The sequence below is a fragment of the Bufo bufo genome, chromosome 6 (assembly GCF_905171765.1).
Source record: "Bufo bufo chromosome 6, aBufBuf1.1, whole genome shotgun sequence".
Classification (NCBI taxonomy): domain Eukaryota; kingdom Metazoa; phylum Chordata; class Amphibia; order Anura; family Bufonidae; genus Bufo; species Bufo bufo.
Genome location: NC_053394.1, coordinates 412,633,861 through 412,654,622, shown reverse-complemented (window position 1 = coordinate 412,654,622; position 20,762 = coordinate 412,633,861). Strand labels below are relative to the sequence as shown.

General features: G+C 40.2%; 3 non-coding genes and 3 pseudogenes across 3 annotated transcripts; all 6 read right to left on the bottom strand.

Moving 5' to 3' along the window:
• LOC121006537 lies at positions 1-124 on the bottom strand (annotated as a pseudogene).
• A 1,010-nt stretch (positions 125-1,134) lies between these two features.
• Positions 1,135-1,322, bottom strand: LOC121006353. The gene has a single exon (XR_005780210.1). It is a non-coding gene; the product is annotated as a U2 spliceosomal RNA (small nuclear RNA).
• A 1,530-nt stretch (positions 1,323-2,852) lies between these two features.
• LOC121006553 lies at positions 2,853-2,995 on the bottom strand (annotated as a pseudogene).
• Positions 2,996-4,015: 1,020 nt separating this feature from the next.
• On the bottom strand, positions 4,016-4,201 carry LOC121006492. Its single transcript, XR_005780309.1, has one exon. It is a non-coding gene; the product is annotated as a U2 spliceosomal RNA (small nuclear RNA).
• Positions 4,202-14,825: 10,624 nt separating this feature from the next.
• LOC121006668 lies at positions 14,826-14,970 on the bottom strand (annotated as a pseudogene).
• Positions 14,971-15,983: 1,013 nt separating this feature from the next.
• On the bottom strand, positions 15,984-16,178 carry LOC121006456. Its single transcript, XR_005780285.1, has one exon. It is a non-coding gene; the product is annotated as a U2 spliceosomal RNA (small nuclear RNA).
• Between the last annotated feature and the right edge of the window lie 4,584 nt (positions 16,179-20,762).

Below are 20,762 nucleotides of genomic sequence, written 5' to 3'. Positions count from 1 at the left end.
TGTGGTTCTCCGTTCCGCTCAACGACCATGGCAAGCCATGGAAGGAGTACAGCCTGGAGCATAGCTCTACAGGACTGAAGAACAGATACTACACTTGATCTTAGCCAAAAGGCCGAGAAGCGATAACCTGAAAAGGGTTCGCATTACAGGCCGATGGTCCCCAATGCAGAGCACTAATGAAGGCAATAGACTACTGTCCCCAGCCCTATACACAGTCCGGGAGGCTTCTTTCTCTCACAAACCGGGGAAAACGCGCGCGCGTCCTACGCTCAGAAGTCACCAGCATGCTCCTTTTCGTGTTTGCTATCTGCATAGCTCCGCCCACACGCAACTTTTGGACACGCCTTTTCTTCGCACGAAATTCCTGGTGCGGTGCCAAAGCACGCCAAGCAGAAAACATGATAGGAATAGTCGTGAGTGAAAGGAAAAAAAAAAAAAATCTAAGCGTTGATGATTGTGATGTCACGGCCCCATTGTTGAGTGTTCCATCAGGGCCCTTGCGATGTCATCCAATAGCTGACCTTACTTGACCTCTTTGACCTCTTGACCTGACAAGGCTCTTGTGACACGCGCAGTGTTCCGTCCATTGAACAGACAAGGTAGGTCCAGCTGCATAGGAAGTGCTGGGCTACTTTTTAGCCTCCAATTAATCCTGTTCAAAAGATCCACAAGAGGGAGACACAGGCAAACTTTACTCATTTATTGAAGCACTGGAAGAGCTAAATGGTTACATCCAGCCAACTGGATACAAAAAGGCTCAATCGCTTGCCAGGGACGACTCTGCAGCCCTCCCTCCCCCTCCCAGGTGTGCACAACAGGCCCGAATCAAGCAGGGAGGTCCAAACACTTCACTCAGGTGATAAGCCAATTAACCAATCATCTGTCTTAATTGGATCCAGGGTGTGAGGAGACTGGCTGGCTGGGTTGCTTGGTGCTGGAGCTAACCAACAGCTGATGCAATTAGGAGATTGACAGACTAGATGCAGGTATTATATGCAAAAAGCAACACTGCACTGACTGGGCAGACAGAGGAGAAGCTGAAGGAGGCACGACACACACAACACAACTTTCCACTTACTTGCTGGAAGGATGATGCTTGCAATCAATTTCATTCTGTTTTTCATACTGGATTAGAAGGGGTGCATCGGTCCTGGACGTACTGCAATACCAGGTCAATGCGTGGAGTGGACAGAGCAAGCTCTTTTTCCATCTCCCTGTTCGAAAAATCCATTTAATATATGGTCCCCAGATAGGGGACGTATCAGATATTAAACTGATAAGAACAGATTTTAGTTGATAGTGTCAGAAGACGCAATACATATTGAGTTAATCACCGTGTAAGCGCTTCATCATCCTATATCAAAGTTTTTGCTTTTTTTAATTTTTAATCCATATTTCTTATTATTTTTTTATAAAAACATTATTATTTAACATAACAAAACATACATTTTCTCCTCTTTCCTAATAACAACCAAACAATCATTAAACTAGAACTTTTTTCTTTTTTCTCAAAGCAGCAATTAGTAAAGTATCTTGCATGAGCTGTAATTCCTCCATCGTAACATCAATTTTCTCATTCAACATTTTGACGAACAAACTTTCTAACCCATATTCTTTTTGAAAACTAACTGGGTCTTCTTCATACATTTCTAACACTCTATTCCTTGCCTTCCCTAGTGATCCACCAGGGTATTCTTTCTCCAAATAATCCTTCCAAGCCTTGTATGCTTCTGGCATTTTAGTACTACTACTTTCCCTTTCTGAATCAGATATTTCTAAGCCCATCTCCTTTTCCATTTTCTTCTTCTTATCCACCACTTTCTCTTTTTCAACTTTCCTTTCTATCTTTCTTTCTGCCCCTTTCTCTTTTTCAACTTTCCTTTCTATCTTTTCTTCTGCAATACCCCCAGCTATATCTTCTAATTCTAAAACCCTAGCTTCTTCCTGAGCTTCCCTTTTTTTATCTTCTTTCTTTTCCTTTTTCTTTCCCTTTTGACTATTTGGACAAGCACTATACACGTGTAAATTACTGCCACACAGATTACAGCTTCTTGTTTGTGAACAATCCTTTGCATCATGACCTTTTGTTTCACACTTATGACACCATATAGATGAACAATTTTCCTTTTCATGCCCATATTGTTTACAATTGCGACAAAAACATGGCATTCCCGCAAAAAACAAATTTCCATTAATTGCCCCAATTCTGAACCGACTAGGAGGGAAAAAAATTTTTCCTTCTCCATCACATCTCAAATTTACCATAAACCTCCATTTAGTGGTACAGAAACCGTACTGGTTATAAATTTTCCCTAAACAAATCACATTGTCACAGAATCTGGAAAGAAAAAACATAATATCTTCTTCTGGCACATACGGGCTGTACATTTGAATAACCAGTATTCTTTCCTTCCTTGGAAAATGAGGAAATATTTCCACACCCTCCAACACCGGGTCCCTTTTACAAAGTTCAAGGTGACTCAAAAACAAATTATAATCTTCATCTGTGTTGAAAACAACGTCATAGTATCCCCTCTTAGGGAACTCTAACATTGAAAGTACCTGGTGCTTCTGAATCCCAAATAAAGCGATCAGGACCTTTTCCACCAAAAACGACAGTCCATGTTCCTTTTTCTGCGAATCCTTCAGAACAAAACGTACTCCATTCTTAATCCTCGCATACACAGGAACTTCACCGCTTGGTACTTCATTGCTTTTGGAAGCTTGGACTTCTGGCACATCCATGGACTTCATCTCTTCCAGGCTCGCAGGGACCCTTCACCCACCAAGAAAATAGTGGGCAGGTAAGGTGATCGCTCCTCGTTGCTCCGGGACTAGTCCTTCCCTCCAATAGCAGCAAGGGGTCCAGCAGCAGCTATAAACTGCTGCCTTTCCCCAAGGCCGAAGGTCAGGGTACCCGGAGCACCTCAGGCCAAGACCAAGGCAGCCCCTCTCGATACTACACTTGATCTTAGCCAAAAGGCCGAGAAGCGATAACCTGAAAAGGGTTCGCATTACAGGCCGATGGTCCCCAATGCAGAGCACTAATGAAGGCAATAGACTACTGTCCCCAGCCCTATACACAGTCCGGGAGGATTCTTTCTCTCACAAACCGGGCAAAACGCGCGCGCGTCCTACGCTCAGAAGTCACCAGCATGCTCCTTTTCGTGTTTGCTATCTGCATAGCTCCGCCCACACGCAACTTTTGGACACACCTTTTCTTCGCACGAAATTCCTGGTGCGGTGCCAAAGCACGCCAAGCAGAAAACATGATAGGAATAGTCGTGAGTGAAAGGGGGGAAAAAAAATATAAAAAAAAGTCTAAGCGTTGTTGATTGTGATGTCACGGCCCCATTGTTGAGTGTTCCATCAGGGCCCTTGTGATGTCATCCAATAGCTGACCTTACTTGACCTCTTTGACCTCTTGACCTGACAAGGCTCTTGTGACACGCGCAGTGTTCCGTCCATTGAACAGACAAGGTAGGTCCAGCTGCATAGGAAGTGCTGAGCTACTTTTTAGCCTCCAATTAATCCTGTTCAAAAGATCCACAAGAGGGAGACACAGGCAAACTTTACTCATTTATTGAAGCACTGGAAGAGCTAAATGGTTACATCTAGCCAACTGGATACAAAAAGGCTCAATCGCCTGCCAGGGACGACTCTGCAGCCCTCCCTCTCCCTCCCAGGTGTGCACAACAGGCCCGAATCAAACAGGGAGGTCCAAACACTTCACTCAGGTGATAAGCCAATTAACCAATCATCTGTCTTAATTGGATCCAGGGTGTGAGGAGACTGGCTGGCTGGGTTGCTTGGTGCTGGAGCTAACCAACAGCTGATGCAATTAGGAGATTGACAGACTAGATGCAGGTATTATATGCAAAAAGCAACACTGCACTGACTGGGCAGACAGAGGAGAAGCTGAAGGAGGCACGACACACACAACACAACTTTCCACTTACTTGCTGGAAGGATGATGCTTGCAATCAATTTCAGTCTGTTTTTCATACTGGATTAGAAGGGGTGCACCGGTCCTGGAGGTACTGCAATACCAGGTCAATGCGTGGAGTGGACATCTCCCATCTCCCTGTTCGAAAAATCCATTTAATATATGGTCCCCAGATAGGGGACGTATCAGATATTAAACTGATAAGAACAGATTTTTTTTTTAAGTTGATATTTACCCCAAGGGGTAAAAATCGTTTATTAAAATTATAACAAGATTACATTAACATAAGAAATCATAAAACCGTTTTTACAGGCGACATAAAATTTACAGGTTTTATAAAATCATATAACTGAGGCCCACTCTCTTAAAAACCACTTGTGGCACATAAAAGGCGTTCTCATTTTATCACATAAATAATAATTGTGCATTTCGTCTAAAACCATCTTTAAAACATTTTCTTCGGAAATAAGATCATTTTTAAAAACTAAAATATTCCGGGCCGACCATAGAGCTACTTTGACGCAGTTCGTGATCTTCCATGCCATAGTCCTTTTGATTCTTGAAGGGCACTCCAGACACCCATAAAAGACACCGTCCATAGATAAAACTTTCAGTCCAGTAATCTTCATCAAGGGGAGCATTTTTACCCATATTTTTCGTGCAAAGTAACAATGCCACATCACGTGGAAAATGTCCTCCTCCTCTCTGCATACTCCCCTTGGACACTCCGCGGTGCTTGACAATCCTCTTCGGTGCTGGAATACCCGGGCATGGAAGACACTCATGAACGCAGCTCCAGGCCAGGTCCTTCTGCACGTTAAAAAGATAGTTTTCATTAATATTTCGCCAGGTCTGCTTACATTTATCTTCATTAAAATTCTTAATAGGGGCCATCAGTTTGTTATCATTAATATCTTTTAAAATCATCTTACTGTTTTTTAAAAACTCCACACTCTTTGGGCCATGATTAAAAGTATTCGTTATTTTTTCTAAAATCCTATAAGAGGCAGTTAAATTAAAAGAGTAGGGAGAATTTAAAATCACTTTAAACCACCCAAACTTCCTCATAAAATACCCAGTGCTATAACGAATAAAAAATGACCAATAATTATCCTTAAAAAGAGTGTTAAAACAGTAGCTAAAATACTTAATTAAAATAAACGTTTTTATATCCGTAAAATCTTTTCCACCTTTGTTTTTAGGAAGCATTACCGTATCTCGCCGCAGCTTGTCCATCCTGGAACCCCAGAAGAAATTAAAACAGGCCTTGTTAATTTTTTTAAAAATACGGTCCGATGGAGGGAACACCATACTAAGATATAATAAAATCGGTAAAACTATCATTTTGATAATTAAAACCTTTCCCTCCATCGTCAACTTCCTTAGGTTCCACATGCATAATTTCTTATTGATCTTCTCTGTAACCGTGTCCCAATTCCTGAGGCCGTCATTGGACTCGCTGAAGGTGACACCTAAAATCTTAATAGACTCAGACTCAGGAATGTTGATATCACATAAAACCATCTCTCCAATATTTAAAATACTACTTTTGTTAAAATGTATTTTAAAAACGGAGGCGGAACAGAAATATTCTACTTGTTTGATTGCTTTTGGATTGCAGGGGTGTCCATACACATTACGGCGACATCATCCATGTACCCCAGTACTTTAGCCTCTAGTCCCCCTCCGCCTGGCAGGGGGACTCCGCGTATCTGCTTATCTTTTCTTATTGTGGTTAAAAGAGGCTCCAAGGCGCAAATAAAAAGTAGTGGGGACAAGGGACAACCCTGTTTCACACCAGATTTTAAAACAACATCCTGAGTCTTAAAACCATTGACTAAAATCTTGCTAGTGCATTGGTTATAAAACGCTCTCAAAGATAATACAAACCCCTCTGGTATACCCATTTTCTTTAAAACTTTAAAAAGGTAAAAATACGACACCCGGTCGAAAGCCTTTTCAAAATCTAAAGATAAAATGGCAACTTTCCCGTTTCTTTCATTCGTAAAATCAATAACATCTTTTAAAAGGTTAATATTGTCCCAGATGCTTCTCCCGGGCACCCCGCAGACCTGGTTTTGATGGATTATTTTGTGGATGACTTTTTTTAACCTGTTTGCACATAGCTTTGCCATGATTTTACAGTCACAGCAAAGCAATGTGATCGGTCTCCAATTTTTTATATCTGTTTTGTCGCCTTTTTTATATAAAAGGGAGACCTCACCTTTTTTCCAGGATCCCGGGAGAGCCTTAGACCTAAAAACATCTTTTAAAAGAGAAAATAAATCTTCTTTTAAAATGCCATAAAAGGTAATATAAAACTCAATGGGTATACCATCGGGGCCGGGCACCTTGTCCTTCTTAAAACTCTTGACCGTCTCTAAAACCTCTTGCTCGGTGATTTCCTGTAATAAAAATCTTTGAGAGTCGGCATCTAAAACATTTTCAATCCCCTTCAGCGAGTCCTTCATAAAATGTTTATCAATTTTTTTCTCGTTAAATAATTCAGAGTAAAATTCATGGACCTTTTTGAGAATACCATTTATATCTCTTACCCCCCCAAGCTCCTCAACCTGGGCACGTTTTTCTTGCATTTTTTTTAAAAAAGTACCTGGAGCAGGTTTCGTTCTCCTCAAGATGTTGGATTTTGGAGCGAAACACTATTTCTTTACTTTTCTGCTCCAGGCACTGTGAAATCTCTTTTTTAATATCAAGGATTTATTTTTTAACATCCCTACCCAGATCGCGGAGCTTGTACTGTGTCTGCAGGCGGGTATTTAGATCGTCGTAAAATTTATTTTTTCCTTGGGCCTTGAGTTTCCCCCTATTAATAAAAAAGGTCTTGATCTTCTTCTTCATACTTTCCCACCATTCTGTAATAGGTCTTCTGGGGTTCCTTACCCGCCTGCAGTACTTGTAAAACACAATAAAATCAGATAAAATTTTGGGGTCTTTTAAAAGGGAGACATTCAGTTTCCATGTTTTTTTCTTTTGGTGATTGCCACCTAACTGCACCTTAAAAGACAATAATTTATGATCTGAAAATATATTGGTTAAAAGCTTACAGTTAAAAGGCAGTACTTGATTAGAGCAGAAAATAAAATAGATTCGGGACTTACAGGTAGCGTTGCCCTAGGTGACGCCGGCCTCTTCGGATAAATGACTATTACACTTTTTAAAAACGTCAGTGAGCTTGAAATCTATGACAATATTTTTGAGCAGAGAGGAGGATCTGTCATAGTTCCTGCTCACTGCGTTGGAGAACCGGCGCTCACCCCTTAAAATGCAATTAAAATCTCCTGCTAAAATCAATGGCTCTGAATCATTAATAAAAAGAGGTAAAACTTCAAGCATCTCAGCTCTCTCTTTTTTTTCAGTAAAACCATAAAAATTTAAAAACTGCCATCTAAAACCATCAATAAAAGCTTTGACCAATAAAATCCTCCCCGGTAAAATCTCATTAATATGGTCTATTAAAACATTTCCCTTGAATAAAATAGCTACACCCCCCGACTTGTTTTTGTTTGACCCGGACCAAACGGAAGGTCCGAGTCTCCAGTCACTTTTATATTTTTGGTAGTTCAGACTGTGGGGGATGCAGCACTCCTGTAAAAAGAACACCGAAGCTGATAAAATTGATAGATAATTAAAAAGTGCAATTCGTCGAGCTTTAGAATGCACGCTTCTGGTGTTCAGGGAAATACCGTTTAAAATAGCCATAATAAAAGATTAAAAAGGGAGTTTATTATCATACCTTGGCGCAGCATCAGACAGCATCAGCAGAGCCAGAGAGTTCACTTCCGCTTTCCTTATCGCCTGACGCCCCAGGTGTAGCTGGACATCCGAATTCTGTAGGAGAGGAGCCGCCATCGCTCAGCAGACCCCCCCCCCCCCGTATTTAGCAAACACTCCAGAGCCATCTGCATCACAGGGTTCACATAAACCACTTCAGGTTCCGGAACCGCAGCGTCAACCCTCTCCCGTTCCGGGGCAGAGGACCCACTGAGGATGGTTTCGGGAACTATACAGGTTTCCTCAGAGTCACCACTCAGGTGAGAGGAAGGACCTGGTTGGCTACCTCCGGGATCCGCCACTGGTCCCGCAGTTGGCATCCTCCTTTGGCTTTTCACCACCGGTGTTTGGTCCCTCCTCTTTTTGGATGCCGCAGCTCCACCTGGATCCTCTGGAGTGTGCCCAGGGACCGAGTGCGGGCCAGGCGGATCAGCTTCATTCGATCCGCCCCCAGCCTCTTTCTCAGGAGGGGGCTGATCACTGGATTTCCTCTTGTTCCGTTTTTCCCTTGGTTCACCTGTTTGGGGGGGTCTGCTGGTAGTATCCATCCGTTCCGGCTCCTCTCCTTGGGGCTGTGGCTTGGCTTGCTCTCGTCTTTCTGGTACCGTCTGTCCCTCTGGCTGCTTCTGCCATCCTGGCTGCGCCTCGGATTTTCTAAAAGGGCATTGATGTGAAAGGTGACCCATCCGAGTACACGCATAGCATCGTTTTCCTGCGGTGCACTCCCGGATATCGTGCTCTGTTCTACCGCAATTTTTGCATGTACTCAGACAGTCAGTATTAAAATGCCCGTAATTCTTACACAATCTGCAGTAAGGTGGCATATTAGAAAAAAACATTTCACCTACCATGTCTCCCAGTTTAAAACGTGCTGGGGGTAAGAGAATACCTCCTGGAAATTTGGGATCACGGTTGCCTATAACTTTAAAAAGCCATTTTGATGTCCAGATCCCGGCGGTGTTAAAAATTTTCGACACTGAGATAATTTTCTAAAAATATTGAGATAAAAAGGCATTAATGGTGTTAAGATTGGCAAACGGTGAGTACATTTTTATAACAACAGTTAAGGACTCATCAATCTCATGCTCATAAATTTTTAAACCTTGTAATCTATCATCTTTTATGCAATGTGGAACCTTAGCTAAAACGCTTTTAAAGATACCATTTTTAGTAAAAGTCACATCATACACACGTCTCTTTGGGTAGTCCTGTATGGCTAGAATCTCCTGCCTCTGTACACCAAATACGCCATACAGGACTTTGTCTACTAAATAAAGCAAGTTATATTTATCTTTTTTCCCTTCGGTGACATAAAAACGGATGGTATCTTTAATTTTGGCGTAATCCGGGATCTGGTGTTCGTCCTCTCCTTCTTTCCTCGGTATATTTTCTTTAAGCTCTTCTGTTCCGCCTCGAGATTCATCCTTCCTTCGGGCTTCGTCCTCTTTTGAATTTCTCCTTGCAGCTCCGCCTCTCTTCTTCTTTCCTTGCGTAGTAAATCCTTCATCGTCTCCATATCCAAATTCTCCGGTTCCTTCGGTTCCTCCGCCTCCTCCGATTCCTCCGACACCTCCTTCTCCAATTCCTCCGACTCCTCCATCGACCCCTCCTCCTCCCGGGTCGTCGTCTGCCATAGTTGGGAATATGGCGCTTGTTGTCTTTCTGAAAGGTAAAGACAAAATGCTCCCCTGACAGTCCTGAGACTCCCAGAGGTAAGGGCGATCGCAACCCGACGCCCCCGGGACTAAGCCTCTCTTTTAATAGCAGCAGGGGGGTGAAGCCCAGGCAATAAACCTGGACGATCCCCCCATGCCGAGAGAGAGGGTACCCGAGAGCTACCTTCTGACGTCAGACCAAGTGCAGCACACAAGATTTTTATTTATTTTTTTAAGTTGGCAATCCCTTGTACAGGGATAACACTTTTTATTTAAAAACCAACAAATTTATACAACCATTTACATCTTATAAAAGTATGAAAACAGTTATAAATTACATAATTAAAAAGACATGGTGGCACATTACATTATTGTATTCCAATCATTTAAGAACCATTCCCTTGCAAGGGTAGCATTAGTTTTTTTGTCAATCAAATAATAAATATATAGTTCACACAGACAGAGACCTAAAACATCTTCAACTGCTAAAACCTCCTGTTTAAAAGTTAAAATGTTCCTGGCCTTCCATAGAGCTTCTTTAGCGCAATTCACCGTCTTCCATGCCTTTGTTTTGTGGGCAGCTGATGGGCATTCTGTAAAACCATATAAAATCAAATTGTAATTAAAAGTCCTTATACCGGCGATCTTTCTTAAAAGGGGGTGCAGTTTTCTCCAGAAGGCTTGTGCAAAGGAGCAGGTCCACAGAAGATGGTGCACGGTTTCCACTTCTTGGCATCCTTCTCTTGGGCAGATTTCCGATCTTACGTAGCCTCTTCTGTATTGGAATGCCCGGCATGGAAGACATTGGTGAATGCAGCTCCAGGCCAGGTCCTTCTGTGTGTTAAAAAGGTAAGAAATATTGATTAGATTAAAAGTATTAGTACATATTTCTTCACTAAAATTCCCTATTTCACACACTCTCTCTCTGTCTTTTATTTCCTTTATTAGTCTTTTACTATTTTTTAGTTCGTTTACACTTTTATTTTTCAGATTAAAATCGGTCACTATTTTTTCTAAAACTTGATATTTAACAGGTAATTTAAAAGCGTAAGGTACGGATAAAACTGTGTTGAACCAACCAAACCTTCTCATAAAAAAACCTGTATTAAAACGTATAAAATATGACCAATAATGATCTTTAAAAAGTGCATTAAAACAGAAACTAAAAAATTTTATTAAGAGAAACCTATTAAAATCAGGAAAATCCTTGCCACCCTTGGATTTTGGTTTCGTCACAATCTCTCTTCTTAGCTTCTCCATTCTGGAACTCCAAAAGAAGGTAAAACAAGCTTTGGTTATTTTCCTTAAAAGTACAACAGGAGAGGGGAAGACCATACTTAAATATAATAAAATAGGTAAAATAACCATTTTTATAATTAAAACTTTTCCTTCCATAGTTAATTTTCTCATGTTCCACATACATATCTTTTGATTAACTTTTTGTGCCACCATGTCCCAACTATAAAAACCACTGTTAGACTCATTAAAGGAGATACCTAAAATTTTTACGCTGTTTGATACAGGAACTGGTATATCCCTTAGTTCCATGCTTCCGATGTTTAAAACACTGCTTTTGCTAAGATTTATTTTAAAACTGGAAGCACAACAATAAAATTGAATTTGTTTCAGAGTTTTCTGTACTGAAAGGGTGTCCCTGCAAAGTACCGCAACGTCATCCATGTACCCCACTGCTTTAGCCTCTAATCCCCCCCCTCCTGGCAGGGGGACTCCACGGATTTGCTTATCACGTCTAATTGCGCACAATAGAGGCTCTAACGCACATATAAAAAGCAGTGGGGACAAGGGACACCCTTGTTTTACCCCAGACTTTAAAAATATTTCTTGTGTTTTAAAACCATTTACTAAAATTCTACTTGAGCAGTCCTTATAAAAAGCTTTTAAAGACAGTAAAAAACCTTCTGGTATACCCATTCTTTCTAAAACCTTAAAAAGATAAAAATGAGAGACTGTCGAACGCTTTTTCAAAGTCGACAGATAAAATAGCTAGTTTGTTATTTCTGGACTTTGAATCATCTATGCAGTCTTTAATCAAGTTAAGGTTATCCCAAATACTCCTTCCTGGAATTGCGCATACCTGGTTTGGGTGAATTATTTTGTCAATTATGGCTTTTAATCTATTTGCGCATATTTTTGCCATAATTTTATAATCTGTATTTAAAAGGGTTATTGGTCTCCAATTCTTTAAATCTGTTTTGTCACCTTTTTTAAATAAAAGGGAGACCTCACCTTTTTTCCAGGATTTGGGTAAAACCTTAGAAATCAAAACTTCGCTAAAAAGACAAAAAAAATCATCTTTTAAAAGGCTATAAAACTTCACATAAAATTCACTGGGTATACCATCCGGCCCAGGTACTTTACCTGCTTTAAAACTTTTGACTGTCTCAAGGATTTCCTGCTCTGACAGGTCTTGTAATAAAACCTGTTTTGAAGCAGAATCTAAAAAGGTGGTGATCTCCTTCAATGAGTCTTTCATAAAATTCTGATCCACAGGTTTCACACTGAAAAGGGAAGTATAAAAACCATGAACTTTATTTAAAATACTTTGCACATTAAAATCGCCTTCAATACTTTCAATTACATTTTTCTTGTGTGTTTTTTAAAAAAAATACCTTGAACAAGTTTCATTCTCCTCCACAAACTGCACCCTAGAACGGAAGATAATTTCTTTACCCCTCTGTTCTAAAAATTTCGTAATTTCTTTTTTTAATTCTTCTATTTCTTTATCAACATTGATGTCACAGTCTCGGAACTTATATAAAGTTTGCAGACGGATATTTAAAATTTTAAAAGAGGCTCTTTTTTCTTTAGCTTTGTTTTTGCTAACTTTGATAAAAAAATCTTTAATTTTTTTCTTCATGCCCTCCCACCATACACTGGTGGGAGTATCTGGCTCTTTTTTCCATCTGCATTCTTTATAAAACCCACTAAAATCAGTTAAAACCTGTGGATCATCCAATAGGGAAACGTTAATTTTCCAGGATTTTTTACCGTAAAACTTATTAAGATCGTGCTTTATACTAAAATATAAAAGCCTATGATCTGATAAAACATTAGTTAAAACTTTGCATTTAAAAGGCAGTAACTGTTTATTACAAAAGATAAAATCAATCCTTGATTTGCAATTAATGTTACTCCAGGTAACGCCAGCTTCCTCCGGGCTATCCCTGTTGCACTCCTTATACAAATCAAACAGGTTAAAATCATTCACAATATTTTTCAATAGCCCGGAGGTTTTATCATAATTTCGACTCACAGAACTTGACAGCCGGCGCTCCCCTCTTATTATGCAATTAAAATCACCTGCAAGTATAAAGGGATCAGTAGTGTTAATAAAAAGAGATAAAATTTCCAACATTCTTGCTCTCTCATTCTTGTCAGGTGATCCGTAAAAATTTAAAAACTGCCATTTAACACCGTCTATAAAAGCTTTAACTAATAAAATACGACCTGGTAAAATTTAATTAATATCATCAATTAAAACGTTTCCCTTAAAAAGTATGGCGACCCCACCTGATCTGGACTCGTTTGATCCAGACCAGATGGATGGCCCGTGCTGCCAATCTTCTTTATATTTTTTGTAGGAGATAGCATGAGGGATGCCGCATTCCTGTAGGAAAAAAACAGATGCCGAAAAAAGGGATAAAAAATTAAAAAGTGCAATCCTTCTACTTCTCTGTTTGGCGCCCCTTACATTAAAATTAATAGCTTTTAACTACATCCATTTTTAAAAAGGGAAAGAACAAACAAAATAATTACCAGCGGGACCAGAAATCTAATTGCCACTCACGTCCCCACCATACGATGACACTGTGAGCAGTGACTCTGCGGGAGAGGAAATGCCCTCGCTCAGATAGGTGTCGGCAGCCGCACACTGGTAAACCGGCAAGCCAGCCTCTGACAGTCCCGGCTGGGTCTCCATTATCTGACCATTTAGGTCCTCTTTGTCAGGTGGGTCCCCAGCGGGCTCCGGTTCTCCCCCCTCGGCCTGAGATGACTCAGGCCCTTCACCAGGGGGACGCTGCGCACATGTCAGCGGATCGGAGGCCTCTAGGGTGTCCATGCCCTCCCTCCCTACCTGGTCAGGCAGGGAGGAGGTTTCAGGGGGAGCCACGTCCGCCTTTACCGTCAGGCCGGACGTTTCCATCTGCTCTCCCCTGCCCAAGTTCCTAAACGAGCGCCTCCTATTGTCTCGCTTTCGGGGACCCTCCTGCTCTTGTTCGCTCTCACCCGAGTCGGTGTCGACCTCTGGAGACCCAGCCTGTGGAGCAGGCCCGGTTGCCCCCTCCTGCACTTCCATTGGGGGCAATTCAGGCCTCGCGCTTCCTTGCTCCCTGTCATGCTTGCGCTTGGCTGTTCTCAATGCCTGAGATTTGGTTTTACCCCTTCTGCCTTGTATCTGCCAGACACCTTCCACGGCCCCTTCCTCCTGACCGTCATGGGCTTCGGTTTCTTGTTGGCCTGGGGCATCATACGCCTGTTCCTCTTCCTCGGGGTGGGTTGGTCCCGCTGGTTTTCCCTGGGGCGCCTTGGATTGCTTCTTTTCTCTCTGTGCTTTCCTATGAGGACAGGAAGAAAAAAGGTGGTCACGTTCTTGACAGAAGCTACATTTTTTTCCTTGCTGGCAGTCTTTGTTTTCATGTTCTTCACTTCCGCAATTTTTACATTTCACACCGCATTTCGCTTGGTCGTGACCATACTGCCCACATGACCTACAGAAACTTGGCATCCCTGAAAAGAAGAGGTCGCCATTAACTTGCCCAATTTTAAAACGTGCTGGGGGAGTCTTAAAACCGAGTTTAGAGCTGTCATCTTTTATACAAGTAACTAAAAATCTCCATTTGGATGTCCAGATGTTACACTCGTTCATAATCTTCCCCTTACATTAAACGTCCTTAAAATAAACGGACAAAAAAGCTTGTACATCATCACTACTTACGTAAGGGGAATAAGTCTTAATCACCACGAGTTTTTTTTCTTCAAAGGAATGTTCGACGATTCGGAACCCCCGCAGCTTGGGATCATCCTTCACTTCCTCAGCCTTTTTCAAAGCATCACGGAAAATTCCCTCACCCGAAAATGTAATATCGTAAATGCCGCGTTTGGGGTAATCCTGAATCGCCATAATCTCCAATTTGCCAACATGGAGTAAATCGCCCAGCACGATGTCCATCAGATACCTAAGTATCTCCTTCTTCTTGTCCGGGTGGACTCCTCCAGTGAGAACCGCCCTCACGGAGTTTTTTAGGCGAGCATATTCCGGCACGTGGCCGGAATCGTCGCCCATAGTTTAGCTTCGCTCGCTCGGCGATGCTCGCAACCGTCGCAGCACCCTCTGGATACGGGTAAACCACACCAGAAGGCTAGGGGGGATCGCAACTCGTTATTTAGGGGACTAATCCCTCTCCCCAATAGCAGCAGGTGGGTGAAGCCCGGGCAATAAACCCGGGCGATCCCACCAGGCCGAGGAGAGGGGTACCCCCAAATACCTTCTGACTAGACCAAGCGATGAAATGAAATCACATACACTTGATCGTAGCCAAAAGGCCGAGAAGCGATAACCTGAAAGGGTTCGCATTACAGGCCGATGGTCCCCAATGCAGAGCACTAATAAAGGCAATAGACTACTGTCCCCAGCCCTATACACAGTCCGGGAGGCTTCTTTCTCTCACAAACCGGGGAAAACACGCGCGCGTCCTACGCTCAGAAGTCACCAGCATGCTCCTTTTCGTGTTTGCTATCTGCATAGCTCCGCCCACACGCAACTTTTGGACACGCCTTTTCTTCGCACGAAATTCCTGGTGCGGTGCCAAAGCACGCCAAGCAGAAAACATGATAGGAATAGTCGTGAGTGAAAGGAAAAAAAAAAAAAAAAAGTCTAAGCGTTGTTGATTGTGATGTCACGGCCACATTGTTGAGTGTTCCATCAGGGCCCTTGTGATGTCATCCAATAGCTGACCTTACTTGACCTCTTTGACCTCTTGACCTGACAAGGCTCTTGTGACACGCGCAGTGTTCCGTCCATTGAACAGACAAGGTAGGTCCAGCTGCATTGGAAGTGCTGGGCTACTTTTTAGCCTACAATTAATTCTGTTCAAAAGATCCACAAGAGGGAGACACAGGCAAACTTTACTCATTTATTGAAGCACTGGAAGAGCTAAATGGTTACATCCAGCCAACTGGATACAAAAAGGTTCAATCGCCTGCCAGGGACGACTCTGCAGCCCTCCCTCCCCCTCCCAGGTGTGCACAACAGGCCCGAATCAAACAGGGAGGTCCAAACACTTCACTCAGGTGATAAGCCAATTAACTAATCATCTGTCTTAATTGGATCCAGGGTGTGAGGAGACTGGCTGGCTGGGTTGCTTGGTGCTGGAGCTAACCAACAGCTGATGCAATTAGGAGATTGACAGACTAGATGCAGGTATTATATGCAAAAAGCAACACTGCACTGACTGGGCAGACAGAGGAGAAGCTGAAGGAGGCACGACACACACAACACAACTTTCCACTTACTTGCTGGAAGGATGATGCTTGCAATCAATTTCAGTCTGTTTTTCATACTGGATTAGAAGGGGTGCACCGGTCCTGTAGGTACTGCAATACCAGGTCAATGCGTGGAGTGGACAGAGCAAGCTCTTTTTCCATCTCCCTGTTCGAAAAATTCATTTAATATATGGTCCCCAGATAGGGGACGTATCAGATATTAAACTGATAAGAACAGATTTTTTATTTTTTTTTCCACTCAGATCTTAAGTCTTAAATATTAGCATTTCACAAAACCAAAAAAATCAAAATAAGACTTTCCTTCAAACCATCATTGTGGAAGATACCAATGAAAAAATTATTTATGTTTTTTTTTTTTTTTTTTATTATTTTGTATATATCTCTTCACACAAAAAACAATTTTTCCCCTGTATGTATCTCTTCACTTGTTATAAACACAAAAAATTTTTTTTTTTTATTTATTATTTTTTTAAAAAAATCTTTCCTTGTTATTTACACATATTAAATTTTAGTTTTTGTTGTTTTTTTTTTTTTTATATTATTTCCTACCTTACTTTATTAACTACAGGTTTACTTACTTTGTTCTCTATAAGGTCAGCAGATTCCAACTGTCTTGTTTCCATCTCTCTTTTGCTTTTTCCTCCCCCAAATCTTATTTCTCTTTCCAAAAAAAAACATAAAGATAACTCAAACATAGCTTAACACACTCCTCTACGGACAGTTCTTTCCTTTTCAATATCACAATGCATCTATACTTCCACAAAGCTAATTTTCCACATGATAAAATCGTCCAAACTATTTTAAATTCTTCTTTATCGATCTTTAGTCCATATAACACCATATCATACTCTAACCTACCCAACTTGCACACATTTTTTATTAAGTTCCCGATTTTTCTCCACACTTCTTGCGCAAACTTACAGTTCCAAAAAATATGAGTTGGATTTTCACTTTCAGCACAATTTCTTCTTGGGCAAATTTCACTCCTCGCACACCCTCTCCTATACATAAATTCACGTGTTGTTAGACAGTCTTTAATTATGCTCCAGTTTAGATCCTTTTGCTCGTTTGGTAAAAAATAAATATTACAGTTCGTCCATATTTTCTCCACAATTTTCTCTGAGAATCTTTCTACTGGGCTCATAAATACTCTATCATTCAGAACTTTCAACACTTTCCTATGACATTTTAAGACACTCACTTCACACTCAGTTAGCCTAAATTCTCTCAGCACTCTCTCAATAATAATATAATGTTCCGGTGGAGTAAACCTATATGGTTTTTTAAGGTCAGACATTACCCACTTATACTTCCTAATAAAAAAAAACATGTTATATGTTAATAAAAACTTAACCCTTGAATCTGATCCAGTTAAAGTACTTACACAGTAAGATAAATATCTAACATATAAAAATCTTCTAATGTCTGGAAAACTTTTCCCACCTTTCTGTTTTAACTTATATAGCTCATCTCTTTTCACTCTTTCCATTTTTGACTTCCATAAAAAATTAAAACATAACTTAACCATTTTTTTCATAATATAAATAGGAGGGATAAAAACTGCAGCAACATATGAAAAAATTGGCAATAAAACTTGTTTTATAATTAAAATTTTCCCTTCCATCGTCAAAGCTCTAAGATTCCACCAACATATCTTTTTCCTAACTCTTTCCAACAAAGATTCCCAATTTTTTGTGTTACCAACTGTCTTTGAAAAAAAAATACCTAAAATCTTCAACTCACACACGTTTATTAATCTACAATCTGAATCTAAAAGCAAATCCCCAATACACATAAAATTAGATTTATCATAATTAACCTTAAAACCTGACGCACTACAAAACCAATCTAAAATTCTACAGACCCTATTTAAACTTTTTTGATTCCTAATAAAAACAGTCACATCATCCATATAAGCGACCACTTTCACATATTCATTACTACCACCAGGGAGGAAAATACCATTAACTGCTTTATCTCTCCTTATTTCACATAATAATGGCTCAATTGCACTTATAAATAAAATTGGAGATAGGGGACAACCCTGTTTTACACCACACTGAACCTCCACTCTTTTTGATAAAAAACCATTGACAGATATTTTACTAAAAGAATTAAAATATAAACATTTGATTTGGTCTATAAAAACCTTAGGGCAATCCATCTTTTCTAATACTTGAAATAAAAAACAATGGGAGACTCTATCATAGGCTTTCTCAAAGTCTATCGACACCACGGCCATTTTTTTATTTCTATCCACACAATCCCATAAAACGTCCCTTATTAAAATCAAAGAGTCCACAATTTTCCTACCTGGCACCGCACATGATTGATCACACTCAACTATCGAAGCAATCACCTTTTTTAATCTATTTGCCAATATCTTTGCATAAATTTTATAATCAGTGTTTAATAGAGTAATAGGCCTCCAATTCTTAATTAAACTTTTCTCACCTTTTTTAAATAATAAAACAATTATTCCTTCATGCCAAGACTTGGGGACCATCCTTAAAGATAAAACCTTCCAAACAACATTACTAAAATCATCTGATATTAAACTCCAAAAAGATTTGTAAAACTCTATCGGAATTCCATCTAAACCGGGCGTCTTCAAATTCGAGAAGCTTTTAATTATATCAAAGATTTCCTCTTTCTCCACTCCTTTAATTAGACTATCTTTTTCCTCTGTATTGAATTTCTTTTCCATCGAACTTAAAAAAAACTCACACAAAGACTTATCACACTCCTTCTTGTCAAACAACTTCCCATAAAATTCTTCAACTCTTTCCAATTTCTTCTCTAAAACCACTTCCCCCTCTAAAATATCAATAAAATCTTTTTTTCCCCTATTTTTTTTAAAGAAGAAATTTGAACATTTTTCATCATTTTTAAGAACTTTTACCCTTGCATTGAAAATAATTTCTTTACCTCTCTCACATAACGCTCTTTTTATCTCTCTTTTAACAAGTTCAATATCCTCATCAAAATCCAATCCACTTTTTTTAAACACATAAAAACTTTGCAACCGGCCATTTAAAAGCGAATATAGCTTCCTTTTCTCTACTGCCTTTTCCTTACCAACTCTCTTAAAAAACACTCTTATCTGTTCTTTTACAAAATCCCACCATTCTAAAATATTGCTATACACATCCTTTTTTGACACCAAAGTTCCGTAAAAACTACAAAACCTATTCCTAACTTCTTTTTCTTCTAACAATGTTACATTTAATTTCCAATGCGTCGGTTTTCTACTTTCCTTTTCACCCACATTTAAAATACATTTTATTACATTATGATCAGAAAAACAACATATATCAGATTTAAAACTCTTAGACTCAAACTGATCCGAAACAAAAAAATAATCAATTCTGGATTCAAAATTCCTACTCCTCCACGTAATCTCCTCTTCTTTTTTCCTCCCACACAAATCCCATACATCTTTCAAGTTTCCAGAATTTAAAATCCCTTTTAAAATCGTAACTGAACCATCTTTCCTATTAAAATGACAATTAAAATCCCCACCGATAATTATAGGATCATTACCAGAAATAAATAATTGTAAAACTTCAAACAAATCTCTTCTCTTATTTTTCTCTGGATAAGCATACACGCAAAAACACTTTATTTTCAAATTATTCCTTTTTACTCTCACCATAAGAATTCTTCCTGGATAAATATCCTCTGAACTTTCTATTTCCCACTCTCTTCTACATAAAAAACCAACTCCATCATTTTTATTCTCATTCCCACCTGAAAACACCACATTTCCATTCCAATCTTTTTTCAAATACTCATAATCAACCATTCTCTTTATGTTACATTCTTGCAAAAAAATAAAATCTAAGTCTTCATTCTCTAAATATTCATACAGTGCAGTACGTTTGTATTTTTTGTTTACACCTTGAATGTTCAAGGAAGCACATTTCACCATTAGCCTACACCTAATGTAGGGCTAACTCCCCCGCCCTTATCTGAATGAACTTCTTCATCCAGTTCAATTCCTCTAGCGTCATCAAAGCTAGGCGACATAGAGCCCAGCAAATCCACAGCTCTTATTTTTTCTGCAGTTCCAATTTCATCATCATCAGAATCTTTTTCACATAAACCTCTTTTTAAACTTTTCACCTCCATCTCCATTAAACCTTGCCCACATGGAAGGCTGCTATCCACACTGCTACTTGTATTGGGATAACTTTCATTAAGTTTTTCCACCTCCTTTTCCAGAGCTGAAAAGGCCTCCACTTGAGGAGCAGTCTCTTCTTGGGGCCCTGCTACCTCTGTTGTCACTAACTCCTTCTTTTCACCTTTTTTCTTTTTTTCTCTTTTCCCTTTTTCACCTACAGTTTTTCCCTTCATTTTCCCTAACTCAGTATTCCCCTCTTCTTTTTCCCTTTCACTTTCCCTTGCTTCTTCCTCCCTCATTTTTTCCATCAAATCTCCTTCCACCACTTTTCTTCTCTCCTCACCCCTGACTCCAATTCACCATCACCTTCTTCACTTCTTAACCACCTCCGGACCGCTGTACGCACAGACGCGTCCTGGAGGTGGTTGATTCATTCCTCCTGGACGCGCCGGCGCGTCCTCTCGCGAGACGCGAGATTTCCTGTGAACGCGCGCACACAGGCGCGCACGCTCACAGGAACGGAAGGTAAGAGAGTTGATCTCCAGCCTGCCAGCGGCGATCGTTCGCTGGCAGGCTGGAGATGTGTTTTTTTTAACCCCTAACAGGTATATTAGACGCTGTTTTGATAACAGCATCTAATATACCTGCTACCTGGTCCTCTGGTGGTCCCATTTGTTTGGATCGACCACCAGAGGACACAGGTAGCTCAGTAAAGTCCCAC